Below are 17,356 nucleotides of genomic sequence, written 5' to 3'. Positions count from 1 at the left end.
TCTACTCTGTTTTGGAGTATATACACCAACTCAATATGCTCTCTCATGTAAAATACCGAAATTCTAATTTTACGTGAATCAAAAAAATCTAAATAATATCTAGGCACCCCAAAGTTAAAATAAAATGGCTCTAAATATAGTCTGTTAGAAAAAATATACAATACCTTATCCTACACTCTTTTGGAGTATATACACCGACTCAGTATACACTGAAATGTAAAATACCAAAATTTTAATTTTATGTGAATCGAAGAATATCTAAATATAATCTAGGCACACCAATGTTAAAAACAAAATTTCTCTAAATATAATCTCTCAGAAAAAATATTCAATCCCCTATTCTACTCTGTTTTTGATTATATACACCAACTCAACTTGCTGTCTCATATAAAATACAGAAATTATATATTTAAGAGAATCGAAAAAAATCTAAATATTATCTAGGCACCCGAATTTTAAAAGTAAAATTTCCCTGAATATAATCCGTCAGAAAAAATATACAATTCCCTATTCTACTCTGTTTTAGAGTATATACACCAACTCAGTTTTCTCTCTCATGTAAAATACCGAAATTCTAATTTTACGCGAATCGAAAAAAATTTAAATAATATCTGGGCGCCCCAAAGTTAATAGAAAATGGCTCTGCATATAGTCTGTTAGAAAAAATATACAATGCCTTATTCTACTCTGTTTTGGAGTATATACACGAACTCAGTATGCTCTCTCATGTAAAATACAGAAATTTTACTTTTACCCGAATCGAAAAAATCTGAATGTTATCTAGGCACCCCAATGTTAAAAACAAAATTGCTCTGAATATAATCTGTCTGAAAAAATATACAATGCCCTATTCTATTCTGTTTTGGAGTATATACACCAACTCCATATGCTCTCTCATGTAAAATACAAAAATTCTATATTTAAGCGAATTGAAAAAATTCTAAATATTATCTAGGCACCCCAATGTTAAAAGCAAAATTGCTCTGAATATAATCTGTCAGAAAAAATATACAATGCTCTTTTCTAATCTGTTTTGGTGTACATACACCAACTCAGTATGCTGTCTCATGTAAAATACCGAAATTCTAATTTCACGTTTATCGAAAAAAATCTAATTATTATCTAGGCACCCCAATATTAAAAACAAAATTGCTCTGAATATAATCTGTCATAAAAAATATACAAGGCCCTATTCTACTCTGTTTTGGAGTAAACACACCAACTCAGTATGCTCTCTCATGTTAAATACCGAAATTCTAAATTTACGTGAATAGAAAAAAATCTAAATATTATCTAGGCACCCGAATGTTAACAGCAAAATTGTTCTGAATACAATGTGTCAGAGAAAATATACAATGCCCTTTTCTACTCTATTTGGAGTATATACACCAACTCCATATGCTCTCTCATGTAAAATACAGAAATTGTAATTTTACCCGAATCAAAAAAATCTAAATATTATCTAGGCACCACAATGTTAAATACAAAATTGCTCTGAATATAATCTGTCAGAGAAAATATACAATGCCCGATTCTACTCTGTTTTGGAGTATATACACCAACTCAATATGCTCTCTCATGTAAAATACCGAAATTCTAATTTTATGCGATTCGAAAAAAATCCAAATAATATCTAGGTGCCCCAAAGTTAAAAGAAAATGGCTATGAATATACTCTGTTAGAAAAAATATACAATGTTTTATTTTACTCTGTTTTGGGGTATATACACCAACTCAGTATGCTCTCTCCTATAGAATACCGAAATTCTAAATTTACGTGATTGGAAAAAAATCTAAATATTATCTAGGCACCCGAATGTTAAAAGCAAAATTGCTCTGAATATAATCTGTAAGAGAAAATATACAATGCCCTTTTCTACTCTGTTTTAGAGAATATACACCAACTCAATATGCTCTCTCATGTAAAATACAGAAATTCTAATTTCACCCGAATCGAAAAAATCTAAATAATATCGAGGCACCCCAATGTTGAAAACAAAATTGCTCTGAATATAATCTGTCAGAAAACATAGGCAATGCCGTATTCTACTCTGTTTTGGAGTATATAAACCAACTCACTATGCTCTCTCCGGTAAAATATCGAAATTCTAATTTTACGTGAATCGAAATAAATCTAAATATTATCTAGGAACCCGAATGTTTAAAGGAAAATTGCTCGGAATACGATGTGTCAGAAAAAATATACAATGACCTTTTTGACTCTGTTTTGGTGTATATACACCAACTCTGTATGCTCTCTCATGTAAAATACAGAAATTCTAATTTTACTAGAATCGAAAAAAATCTAAATATTATCTAGGCACCCCAATGTGTAAAACAAATTGCTCTGAATATAGTTTGTCAGAAAATATATACAATGCCCTATTCTACTCTGTTTTGGAGTATATACAGCAACTCCATATGCGCTCTCATGTAAAATACAGAAATTATATATTTAAGTGAATCGAAAAAAATCTTAATATTATCCAGGCACCCCAATGTTGAAAACAAATTGCTCTGAATATAATCTGTCAGAAAAAATATACAATGCCTTATTCTACACTTTTTTGGAGTATATACACCAACTCCATTTGCTCTCTCAAGTAAAATACAGAAATTCTATATTTAAGCGAATCGAAAAAAATCTATATATTATCTAGGCACCCCAATTTCAAAAACTAAATTTCTCTGAGGATAATCTGTCAAAAAAATATCCAATGCTTTATTCTACTCTGTTTTCGAGTATATACACCAAATGCATATGCTCTCTCATATAAAATAGAGAAATCCTATATTTAGGCGAATCGAAAAAATCTAAATATTATCTATTTAATCCAATGTAAAAAGCAAAATTGCTCTGAATATAAACTGTCATATAAAATATACAATGCCCTTTTCTACTCTGTTTTTTAGTTGATACACGAAATAAGTATGCTCTCTTATATAAAATATCGAAATTCTAATTTTACGCGAATCGAGTAAAATCTAAATATTATCTAGGAACCCCTATGGTAAAAGCAAAATTGCTCTGAATATAATCTGTCAGAAAAAATATACAATGCCCTTTTCTACTCTGTTTTGGAGTATATACACGAACTCCATAAGCTCTCTCATGTAAAATACAGAAATTGAATATTTAGGCGAATCGAAAAAAATCTAAATAATATCTAGGTGCCCCAAAGTTTAAACTAAATGGCTCTGAATATAGTATGTTAGAAAAAATATACAATGCCTTATTCTACTATGTTTTGGAGTATATACACCAACTCAGTATGCTCTATGGTGTCAAATACAGAAATTCTAATTTTACCCAAATCGAAAAAATCTAAATATTATCAAGGCACCCCAATGTTAAAAAAAAATTGCTCTGAATATAATCTGTCAGACAAAATATACAATGCCCTATTCTACTCTGTTTTGGAGTATATACACCAACTCCATAGGCTCTCTCATGTAAAATACAGAAATTCTAATTTAACCCGAATCGAAAAAATCTAAATATTATCTAGGCACCACAATGTTAAAAACAAAATTGCTCTGAATATAATCTGTCAGAAAACATATGCAATACCCTATTTTACTCTGTTTTGGAGTATATAAACCAACTCAGTATGCTCTCTCATTTAAAATACCGATATTCTAATTTTACGTGAATCGAAATAAATCTAAATATTATATAGGCAACCGAATGTTAAAAGCAAAATTGCTCTGAATACAATCTGTCAGAAAAAATATACAATGCCCTTTTCTACTCTGTTTTGCAGTATATACACCAACTCAATATGCTCTCTCATGTAAAATACCGAAATTCTAATTTTACGAGAATCGAAAAAAAGCTAAATAATATCTATGCACCCCGAACTTCAACGAAAATGTCTCTGAATATAGTCTGTTAGAAAAAATATAGAATGCCTTATTATACTCTGTTTTGGACTATATACACAAACTCAGTATGCTCTCTCCTGTAAAATAAATAAATTCTAATTTTACGTGAATCTGAAAAAATCTAAATATAATCTAGACACCCCAAAGTTAAAAGAAAAATTGCTCAGAATATAATCTGTCAGAAAAAATATACAATGCCTTATTCTACTCTGTTTTGGAGTATATAAACAAACTCAATATGCTCTTTAATATAAAATACAGAAATTCTATATTTAAGCGAGGAAAGAAAAATCTAAATATTATCTAGGCACTCTAATTTTAAAAGCAAAATTGCTCTGAATATAATCTGTCAGAAAAAGTATACAATGCCCTATTCTACTCTGTTTTGGAATAGATACACCAACTCAGTATGCTCTCTCATGTAAAATACCGAAATTCTAAATTTACCCGAATCGAAAAATATCTAAATATTACCTAGGGACCCGACGTTTAAAAGCAAAATTGCTCTGAATATAATCTGTCAGAAAAAATATACAATGCCCTATTTTATTTTTTTTGGAGTATATACACCAACTCAATATGTTCTCTCATTTAAAATACCTAAATTCTAATTTTACACGAATCGAAAAAAATCTAAAGAATATCTAGGCGCCCCAAAGTTAAAAGAAAATTGCTCTGAATATAGCCTCTTAGAAAAAATATACAATCCCTTATTCTACTTTGTTTTGGAGTATATACACCAACTCCATATGCTCTCTTAAGTAAAGTACAAAAATACTTGATTTAAGCGAATCAAAAAAAATCTAAATATTATCGAGGCACCCAAATGTGAATATCAATATTGCTCTGAATATAATCTGTCAGAAAAAATGTACAATGCCCTATTCGACTCTGTTTTGGAGTATATACACCCACTCCATATGCTCTCTCATGTAAAATACAGAAATTCTATATTTAAGCGAATCAAAAAAAATCTGAATATTATCTTGGCACCCTAATGTTAAAATCAAAATTTCTCTGAATATAAACTGTCAGAAAAAATATACAATGCCCTCTTCAACTATTTTTTGGAGCATATAAACCAACTCAATATGCTCTCTCATGGAAAATACAGAAATTCTATATTTAAGCAAATCGAAAAAAATCTAAATATTACCTAGTCACCCCAAAGTTAAAAGCAAAATTTCTCTGAATATAGTCTGTCAGAAAAAATATACAATTCCCTTTTCCATTTTGTTTTGGAGTATATAAACCAATTCAATATGCTCTCTCCTGTAAAATACCGAAATTCTAATTTTACGCGAATCGAGAAAAATCTAAATAATATCTAGGCGACCCAAAGTTAAAAGAAAATGGCTCTGAATATAGTCTGATAGAAAAAATATACAATGCCTTATTCTACTCTGTTTTGGAGTATATACACCAACTCAGTATGCTCTCTCATATAAAATAACGAAATTCAAATTTTACCCGAATCCAAAACTCTAAATAATATATAGGCACCCCAAAGTTTAAAGAAAATGGCTCTGAATATAGTCTGTTAGAAAAAATATACAATGCCTTATTCTACTCTGTTTTGGAGTATATACACCAACTCAATATGCTCTCTAATAAAAAATACATAAATACTACATTTAAGCGAATGGAAAAAAATCTAAATACTATCTAGGCATCCCTATGTTAAAAGCAGAATTTCTCTGAATATAATCTGTCAGAAAAAATATACAATGCCCTTTTCTACTCTGTTTTGCTGTATATACACCAACTCAATATGCTCTCTCATGTAAAACACAGAAATTCTAAATTTAGGCGAATCGAAAGAAATGTAAATAACATCTAGGCGCCCCAAAGTTAAAAGAAAATGGCTCTGAATATAGCCTGTGAGAAAAAATATACAATGCCTTATTCTACTCTGTTTTGGAGTATATACACCAACTCAGTATGCTCTTCCATGTAAAATACCGAAATTCAAATTTTACGTGAATCCAAAATAATCTAAATATTATCTAGGCACCCGATTGTTAAAAGCAAAATTTCTCTGAATATAATCTTTCAAAAATAATATACAATGCCCTGATCTAGTCTATTTTGGAGTGTATACACCAACTCAATATGCTCTGTCATGTAAAATAACGAAATTCTAATTTTACGTGAATCGAAAAGAATCTAAAGAATATCTAGGCACCCCAAAGTTAAAAGAAAATTGCTCTGAATATAGTCTGTTAGAGACAACATACAATGCCTTATCCTATTCTGTTTTGGAGTATATACACAAACTCAGTATGCTCTCTCATGTAAAATAACGAAATTCTAATTTTACCACAATTAAAAAAATCAAAATATAATCTAGGTACCCCAATGTTAAAAACAAAATTACTCTGAATATAAACTGTCAGAGAAAATATACAATGCCCTATTCTACTCTGTTTTGGAGTATATACACCAACTCCATCTGCTCTCTCATGTAAAATACAGAAATTCTATATTTAGCGAATCGAAAAAAATCTAAATATAATCTAGGCACCCCAATTTTAAAAACAAAATTACTCTGAATAGAATCTGTCAGAAAAAATATAAAATGCCTTATTCTAAAAAATTTTTGCGTATATACACCAACTCCATATGCTCTCTCATGTAAAATACATAAATTCTATATTTAAGCGAAACGAAAATAATCTAAATATTATCTAGGCACCCCAATGTTGAAAACAATATTGTTCTGGGTATAATCCGTCAGAGAAAATATACAATGCCGTTTTCTACTCTGTTTTGGAGTATTTACAACAACTCAGTTAGCCCTCTCATGTAAAATAACGAAATTCAAATTTTACCCGAATCGAAAAACTCTAAATAAAATATAGGCGCCCCAAAGTTTAAAGAAAACGGCTCTAAATATAGTTTGTTAGAGAAAATATACAATGCCCTATTCTACTCTGTTTTGGAGTATATACACCAACTCCATATGCTCTCTAATAGAAAATACATAAATTCTATATTTAAGGGAATCGAAAAAACCTAAATAGTATCTTGGCATCTCTCTGTTAAATGCAAAATTTCTCTGAATACAATATGTCAGAAAAAATATACAATGACCTTTTCTACTCTGTTTTGGAGTATATACACCAACTCAATATGCTCTGTCCTGTAAAATACCGAAATTCTAATTTTACGTGAATTGAAAAAAATCTAAATAATATCTACGTGCCCCAAAGTTAAAAGAAAATGGCTCTGAATATAGTTTGTAACAAAAAATATACAATACCTTATTCTACCCTGTTTTACAGTATATACACCAACTCAGTATGCTCCCTCATGTAAAATACCGAAATTCTAAATTTACACGAATCGAAAGAAATGTAAATAACATCTAGGCGCCCTAGAGTTAACAGAAAATTGCACTAAAGATACTCTGTTATAAAAAACATACAACGCCTTATTCTACTCTGCATTGGAGTGTATACACCAACTCAATATGCTGTCTCATGTAAAATACAGAAATTCAAATTTCACCCGAATCGAAAAAATCTAAATAATATCTAGGCACCCCAATGTTAAAAACAAAATTGCTCTGAATATAATCTGTCAGAAAACATATGCAATGCCCTATTCTACTCTGTTTTGGAGTATATAAACCAACTCAGTATGCTCCCTCAGATAAAATACCAAAATTCTAATTTTACGTGAATTGAAATAAATCTAAATATTATCTAGAAAACCGAATGATAAAAGGAAAATTGCTCGGAATACAATGTGTCAGAAAAAATATACAATGACCTTTTCTACTCTGTTTTGGAGTATATACACCAACTCAATATGCTCTCTCATGTAAAATAACGAAATTCTAGTTTTAAGCTAATTGAAAAAAACCTAAATCATATCTAGGTGCCACAAAGTTAAAGAAAATGGCTATGAATATATTCTTTTAGAAAGTATATACAATGCCTTATTCTACTCTGTTCTGGAGTATATACACCAACTCAGTATGCTCTCTCAGGTAAAATACCAAAATTCTAATTTTACCCGATTCAAAAAATTTAAATATTATCTAGGCATCCTAATTTTAAAACAAACTTGCTCTGAATATAATCTGTCAGAAAAAATATACAATGCCCTATTCTAATCTGTTATGGAGTACATAAACCAACTCCATATGCTCTCTCATGTAAAACACAGAAATTCTATATTTAAGTGAATCGAAAAAAATCTAAACATTATCTAGGCACCTGAATGTTAAAATCAATATTGCTCTGAATATAATCTGTCAGAAAAAATATATAATGCCCTTTTCTACTCTGTTTTGGAGTATATACACCAACTCCATATGCTATCTCATGTAAAATACCGAAATTCTAATTTTACGTGAATCGAATTAAATCTAAATATTATCTAGGAATCCGAATGTTAAAAGGAAAATTGCTCAGAATACAATGTGTTAGAAAAAATATACAATGACATTTTCTACTCTGTTTTGGAGTATATACACCAACTCAATATACTCTCTCATGTAAAATAACGAAATTATAATTTTACGCTAACCGAAAAAAACCTAAATCATATCTAGGCGACCCAAAGTTAAAAGAAAATGGCTATGAATATATTCTCTTAGAAAAAATATACAATGCCTTATTCTACTCTGTTTTGGAATATATACACCATCTCAGTATGCTCTCTCATGTAAAATACCAAAATTAAAATTTTAACCGATTAGAAAACATTTAAATATTATCGAGGCACCCTAATGTTAAAAACAAACTTGCTCTGAATATAATCTGTCAGAAAAAATATACAATGCCCTATTCTACTCTGTTTTGGAGTACATACACCAACTCAATATGCTCTGTCATGTAAAATACAGAAATTCTATATTTAAGCGAATCGATAAAAATCTAAATATTATCTAGGCACCCGAATGTTAAAAGCAAAATTGCTCTGAATAAAATCTGTCAGAAAAAATACACAATGCCCTTTTCTACTCTGTTTTGGAGTATATACACCAACTCAAAATGCTCTCTCATGTAAAATACCGAAATTCTAAATTTACGTGAATCGAAAAAAATCTAAATATTATCTCGGCACCACAATGTTAAAAACAAAATTGCTCTGAATATAATCTGTCAGAAGAAATATACAATGCCGTATTCTACTCTTATTTGGAGTATATAGACCAACTCCATATGCTCTCTCATGTAAAATACAGAAATTGTATATTTAAGCATATTGAAATAAATCTAAATATTATATAGGCACCACAATGTTAAATGCAAAGTTTCTCTGCATATAATCTGTCACAAAAAATATACAATGCCTTTTTCTACTCTTTTGTGTAGTATATACACCAACTCAATATGTTCTCTCTTGTAAAAAACAGAAATTCTAATTTTACGCGAATCGAAAAAAACCTAAATAATATCTAGGTGCCCGAAAGTTAAAAGATAATGACTCTGAATATAGTCTGTTAGAAAAAAAAAACAATGCCTTTTTCTACTCTGTTGTGGAGTATATAGACCAACTCAGTATGCTCTCTCATGTAAAATACCGAAATTGTAATTTTACGTGAATCGAAAAAAATCTAAATATTATCTAGGCACCTGAATGTAAAAAACAAAATTGCTCTGAATGTAGTCTGTCAGAAAATATATACAATGCCCTATTCTACTCTGTTTTGGAGTATATACACCAACTCCATAGGCTCTCTCATGTAAAATATATAAATTCTAATTTTACCCGAATCGAAAAAAATCTAAATATTATCTAGGCACCCCAATGTTAAAAAAAAAATTTCTCTGAATATAATCTGTCAGAAAAAATATACAATGCCTTATTCTACTCTGTTTTGGAGTATATACACCAAGTCAGTATGATCTCTCATGTAAAATGCTGAAATTCTAATTTTACGCGAATCAAAAAATACCTAAATATTAGCTAGGCACCCCAATGTTATAAACAAAATTTCTCTAAATATAATCTGTCAGAAAAAATACATAATGCCCTATTCTACTCTCTTTTCCAGTATATACACCAACTCCATATGCTCTCTCATGTAAAATACAAAAATTCTATATTTGACCGAATCGAAAAAAATCTAAATAATATCTAGGCACCCCAATGTCAAAATCAAAATTGCTTTGAATATAATCTGTCAGAAAAAATATACAATGCCCTTTTCTACTCTGTTTTGTAGTATATACACTACGTCAATATGCTATCTCATTTAAAATACCGAAATTCTAATTTGACGTGAATCGAAAAAAATCCAAATAATATCTAGGCGCCCCACAGTTAAAAGAAAATGTCTATGAATATACTCTGTTAGAAAAAATATACAATGCCTTATGCTACTCTGTTTTGGTGTATATACACCAACTCAGTATGCTCTCCCCTATAGAATACCGGAATTCTAAATTTACGTGATTGGAAAAAATCTAAATATTATCTAGGCAGCCGAATGTTAAAAGCAAAATTGCTCTGAATATAATCTGTCAGAAAAAATATACAATGCCCTTTTCTACTCTGTTTTCGAGTATGTACACCAACTCAATATGCTCTCTCAGGTAAAATACCGAAATTCTAATTTTACGTGAATCGAAAAAAGTCTAAATAATATCTACGCGCCACAAATTTAAAAGAAAATGGCTCTGAATATAGTCTGTTAGAGAAAATATACAATGCCTTATTCTACTCTGTTTTGGAGTATATACACCAACTCAGTATGCTCTCTCATGTAAAATACTGAAATTCTAATTTCACCCAAATCGAAAAAATCTAAATATTATCTAGGCACCCCTATGTTATAAACAAAATTTCTCTGAGTATAATCTGTCAGAAAACATATGCAATGCCCTATTTTACTCTGTCTTGGAGTATATAAACCAACTCAGTATGCTCTCTCATGAAAAATACCGAAATTCTAATTTTACGTGAATGGAAATAAATCTAAATATTATATAGGCAACCGAATGTTAAAAGCAAATTGCTCAGAATACAATGTGTCAGAAAAAACATACAATGCCCTTTTCTACTCTGTTTTGGAGTATATACACCAACTCAATATGCTGTTTAATGTAAAATACAGAAATTCTATATATAAGCGAGGAGAGAAAAATCTAAATATTATCTAGGCACTCCAATTTTAAAAGCAAAATTTCTCTGAATATAATCTGTCTGAAAAAATATACAATGCCCTCTTCTACTCTGTTTTGGAATATATACACCATCTCAGTATGCTCTCTCACGTAAAATACAGAAATTCTAAATTTACTCGAATTGAAAAAAATCTAAATATTATTTAGGGACCCGAAGTTGAAAAGCAAAATTGCTCTGAATATAATCTGTCAGAAAATATATACAATGCCCTTTTCTACTCTGTTTTGGAGTATATACACCAACTCAATATGCTCTCTCATGTAAAATACCGAAATTCTAAATTTACGTGAAACGAAAAAAATCTAAATATTATCTCGGCACCCCAATGTTAAAAACAAAATTGCTCTGAATGTAATCTGTCAGAAAAAATATACAAAGACGCATTCTACTCTTTTTTGGAGTATATAGACCAACTCCATATGCTCTCTTATGTAAAATACAGAAATTGAATATTTAAGCATATTGAAATAAATCTAAATATTATCTAGGCACCACAATGTTAAATGCAAAGTTTCTCTGCATATAATCGGTCACAAAAAATATACAATGCCCTTTTCTACTCTTTTTTGTAGTATATACACCAACTCAATATGCTCTCTCTTGTAAAATACCGAAATTATAAATTTAAGCGAATCGAAAAAAATCTAAATAATATCTAGGCGCTTGAAAGTTAAAAGATAATGACTCTGAATATAGTCTGTTAGGAAAAATATACAATGCCTTTTTCTACTCTGTTTTGGAGTATATACACCAACTCAGTATGCTCTCTCATGTAAAATACCGAAATGGTAATTTTACATGAATCGAAAAAAATCTAAATATTATCTATGCACCCAAATGTTAAAAACAAAATTGCTCTTCATGTACTCTCTCAGAAAAAATATACAATGCCCTATTCTACTCTGTTTTGGAGTATATACACCAAATCCATCGACTCTCTCATGTAAATATAGAAATTCTAATTTTACCTGAATCGAAAAAATCTAAATATTATCTAGGCACCCCAATGTTAAGAACAAAATTGCTCTGAATATAATGTGTCAGAAAAAATATACAATGCCTTATTCTACTCTTTTTTGGAGTATATACACCAAGTCAATATGCTCTCTCATGTAAAATACTGAAATTCTAATTTTACGCAAATCGAAAAATATCTAAATATTAGCTAGGCACCCCAATGTTATAAACAAAATTGCTCTGAATATAGTCTGTCAGAGAAAATATACAATGCCCTATTCTACTCTGTTTCTCAGTATATACACCAACTCCATATGCTCTCTCATGTAAAATACAAAAATTCTATATTTGACCGAATCGAAAAAACTCTAAATAATATCTAGGCACCAAAAGTGTCAAAAGCAAAATTGCTCTGAATATAATCTGTCAGAAAAAATATACAATGCCCTTTTCTACTCTGTTTTGTAGTATATACACTACGTCAATATGCTATCTCATGTAAAATACCGAAATTCTAACTTTACGTGAATCGAAAAAAATCCAAATAATATCTAGGCGCCCCAAAGTTAAAAGAAAATGGCTATGAATATGCTCTGTTACAAAAAATATACAATGCCTTATTCTACTCTGTTTTGGAGTATATACACCAACTCAGTATGCTCTCCCCTATAGAATACTGGAATTCTAAATTTATATGATTGGAAAAAAATCTAAATATTATCTAGGCACCCGAATGTTAAAAGCAAAATTGATCTGAATATAATCTGTCAGAAAAAATATACAATGCCCTTTCCTACTCTGTTTACGAGTATGTACACCAACTCAATATGCTCTCTCATGTAAAATACTGAGATTCTATATTTAAGTGAATTGAAATAAATCTAAATATTATCTAGGCATCCCAATAATAAAAACAAAATTTATCTGAATGTAATCTGTCAGAAAAAATATCCAGTGCCCTATTCTACTATTTTTTGTTGTATATACACCAACTCCATATGCTCTCTCATATAAAATACAGAAATTCTAATTTTACCCAAATCGAAAAAATCTAAATTTTATCTAGGGACCCCAATGTTAAAAACAAAATTTCTCTGAATATAATCTGTCATAAAAAATATACAATTCCCTATTCTCCTCTGTTTTGGAGTATATACACCAACTAAGTATGCTCTCTCATGAAAAATAACGAAATTCAAATTTTACCCGTATAGAAAAAAATCTAAATATGATCTAGGGACCAGAAGCTTAAAGCAAAATTGCTCTGAATATAATCTGTTAGAAAAAATATACAATGCCCTATTATATTCTGTTTTAGAGTATATACACCAACTCAGTATGCTCCCTCATCTAAAATTCCGAAATTCTAATTTTACGTGAATCGAAAAAAAAATTAAATATTATCTAGGCACCCGAAGGTAATAAGCAAAATTACTCTGAATATAATGTGCAGGAAAAAATATACAATGCCCTTTTCTACTCTGTTTTGGAGTATATAAACCAACTCAAGATGCTCTCTCATGTAAAACACAGAAATTCTAATTTTACCTGAATCGAAAAAATCTAAATATTATCTAGGCACCCAAATGTTAAAAACAAAATTGCTTTAAATATAATATGTCAGAAAAAATATACAATGCCCTATTCTACTCTGTTTTGCTGTATATACACCAACTCACTATGCTCTCTCATGTAAAATAAAGAAATTCTAATTTTACATGGATCTAAAAAAATCTAAATATTATGTAGGCACCCCAACGTTAAAAGCAAAATTGCTCTGAATGTAATCTGTCATAAAAAATATACAATGCCCTATTCTACCTTGTTTTGGAGTATATACACTGACTCCATATGCTCTCTCATGTAAAATACAGAAATTCCATATTTAAGCAAATCGAAAAAAATCTATATATTATCTAGGCACCCGAATGTTAAAATCAAAATTCCTCTGAATATAATTTTTCAGAAAAAATAAACAATTCCCTATTCTACTCTGTTTTGGAGTATGTACACCAATTCAGTAAGCTCTCTCATGTAAAATACAGAAATTCTAATTTTACGTGAATCGAAAATATCTAAATATTATTTATGCACACTAATGTTATAAATAAAATTGCTCTGAATGTAGTTCGTCAGAGAAAATATACAATGCGCTATTCTACTGTGTTTTGGAGTATATACACCAACTACATATGCTCTCTCATGTAAAATACAGAAATTCTATATTTAACCGAATCAAAAAAAAACTTAATAATATCTAGGCACCCCAATGTTAAAAGTAAAATTGCTCTGAATACAATGTGTAGGAAAAAATATACACTGCCCTTTTCTACTCTATTTGGAGTATATACACCAACTCAATATGCTCTTTAATGTAAAATAGAGAAATTCTATATTTAAGCGAGGAGAGAAAAATCTAAATATTATCGTGGCACTCCAATTATAAAAGGAAAATTGCTCTGAATATAGTCTGTCAGAAAAAATATACAATGCCCTTTTCTACTTTGTTTTGGAGTATATACACCAACTCCATATGCTCTCTCATGTAAAATACCGAAATTCTAATTTTACGAGAATCGAAAAAAAATCTAAATAATATCTACTCGCCCGAAAGTTAAAGGAAAATGGCTCGAAATATAATCTGTTAGGAAAAATATACAATGCCTTATTCTTCTCTGTTTTGGAGTATATACAAAAACTCCGTATGCTCTCTCATGTAAAATACAGAAATTCTATATTTAAGCGAATCGAAAAAATCTAAATAATATCTAGCCACCCCAAAGTTAAAAAAAAGTGGCTCTGAATATAGTCTTTTAGAGAAAATATACAATGCCTTATTCTACACTGTTTTGGAGTATATACACCAACTCAGTATGCTCTGCCCTATAGAATACCGGAATTCTAAATTTATGTGATTGGAAAAAAATCTAAATATTATCTAGGCACCCGAATGTTAAAAGCAAAATTGCTCTGAATATAATCTGTCAGAAAAAATATACAATGCCCTTTTCTACTCTGTTTTGGAGAATATACAGAAACTCCATATTCTCTCTAATGTAAAATACAGTAATTCTATATTAAAGCGAATCGAAAAAAATCTAAATATTATCTAGGCACCCCAATGTTGAAAGAAAAATTGCTCCTAAGAAAATCTGTCAGAAAAAATATACAATGCGCTTTTCTACTCTGCTTTGGAGTATATACACCAACTAAATATGCTCTCTCAGGCAAAATACCGAAATTCAAATTTTATGGGAATCGAAAAAAATCCAAATAATATCTAGGCGCCCAAAAGTTAAAGGAAAATGGCTCGGAATAAAGTCTGTTAAGAAAAATATACAATGCCATATTCTACTCTGTTTTGGAGTATATACACCAATTCAGTATGCTCTCTCTTGTAAAACAAAGAAATTCTAATTTTACCTGAATCGAAAAAATCTAAATATTATCTAGGCAACCAAATATTAAAAACAAAGTTGCTCTAAATATAATCTGTCAGAAAAAATATACAATGCCCTATTCTACTCTGTTTTGGTGTATATACACCAACTCAGTATGCTCACTCATATAAAATAAAGAAATTCTAATTTTACGTGAATCGAAGAAAATCTAAATATTATCTATGCACCCCAAAGTTAAAAGAAAATGGCTCTGAATATAGTCTGTTAGAAAAAATATACAATGCCTTATTCTACTCTGTTTTGGAGCATATACACCAACTCAGTATGATCTCTCATGTAAAATACAGAAATTCTAATTTTACCCGAATCAAAAAAATCTAAATATTATTTAGTCAACCCAATGATATTAACAAAATTGCTCTGAATATAATCTATCAGAGAAAATATACAATGCCCTATTCTACTCTGTTTTGGAGTATATAAACGAACTCCATATGCTCTCTCATCTAAAATACAGAAATTCTATATTTAAGCGAATCCAAAAATATCTAAATATTATCTAGGCACCCCGATGTTAAAAGCAAAATTGCTCTGAATATAATCTGTCAATAAAAATACACAATGCCATTTTCTATTCTGTTTCGTTGTATATACACCAACTGAGTATGCTCTCTAATGTAAAATACCACAATTCTAATTTAACGTGAACCGAAAAAAATCTATATATTATCTACGCACCCCAATGTTAAACGCAAAATTGCTCTGAATATAATTTGTCAGAGAAAATACACAATGCCATTTTCTACTCTGTTTTGTATTATATACACAAACCCAATATTCTCTTTCATGTAAAATACAGAAATTGTAATTTTACCGGAATTGAATAAATCTAAATATTATGAAGGCACGCCAATGATAAAAACAATATTTCTCTGAATATACTTTGTCAGAAAAAATATACAATGCCCTATTCTACTCTCTTTTGGAGTATATACAACAACTCAGTATGCTCTCTTATGTAAAATACCAAAATTCTAATTTTACGTGAATCGAAAAATATCTAAATATTATCTAGGCACCCCAATGATAAAAACAAAATTGCTCTGAATATTATCTGTCCCAAAACTTATACAATGCCCTATTCTACTCTGTTTTGGAGTATATACAGCAACTCGGTATGCTCTCTCATGTAAAATACAAAAATTCTATATTTAAGCGAATCAAAAAAAATCTAAATATTATCTAGGCACCTCAATGTTAAAAGCAAAATTTCTCTGAATATAATCTGTCAGAAAAAATATACAATGCCTTATTCTACTCTGTTTTGGAGTATATTCACCAACTCAATATGCTCTCTCATGTAAAATACCGAAATTCTAATTTTACGCGAATCGAAAAAAATCTAAAGAATATCTAGGCGCCCCAAAGTTAAATGAAAATGACTCTGAATATAGTCTGTTAGAAAAAATATACAATGCCTTATTCTACTCTGTTTTGGAGTATATACACCAACTCAGTTGGCTCTCTCATGTAAAATACAAAATTTCTAATTTTACGTGAATCGGAAAAATCTAAATATGATCTAGGCATCACAATGTTAAAAATAAAATTGCTCTGAATATAATCTGTCAGAAAAAATATACAATGCCCTATTCTACTCTTTTTTCGAGTATATACACCAACTCCATATGGTTTGTCATGTAAAATACAGAAATTCAATATTTAAGTGAATCGAAAACAATCTATATATTATCTAGGCACCCCAATGTTAAAAACAAAATTTTTCTGAATATAATCTGTCACAAAGAATATACAATGCTCTTTTCTACATTGTTTTGGAGTATATACACCAACTCAATATGCTCTCTCCTGTAAAACACCGAAATTCCAATTTTACGTGAATCGAAACAAATCTAAATATTATCTAGGAACCCCAATGTTAAAAGCAATATTGCTGTGAATATAATCTTT

This window comes from Callithrix jacchus, chromosome 11 (genome assembly GCF_049354715.1).
Source record: "Callithrix jacchus isolate 240 chromosome 11, calJac240_pri, whole genome shotgun sequence".
NCBI lineage: Eukaryota > Metazoa > Chordata > Mammalia > Primates > Cebidae > Callithrix > Callithrix jacchus.
Note: the sequence above shows the minus strand (reverse complement) of the source record.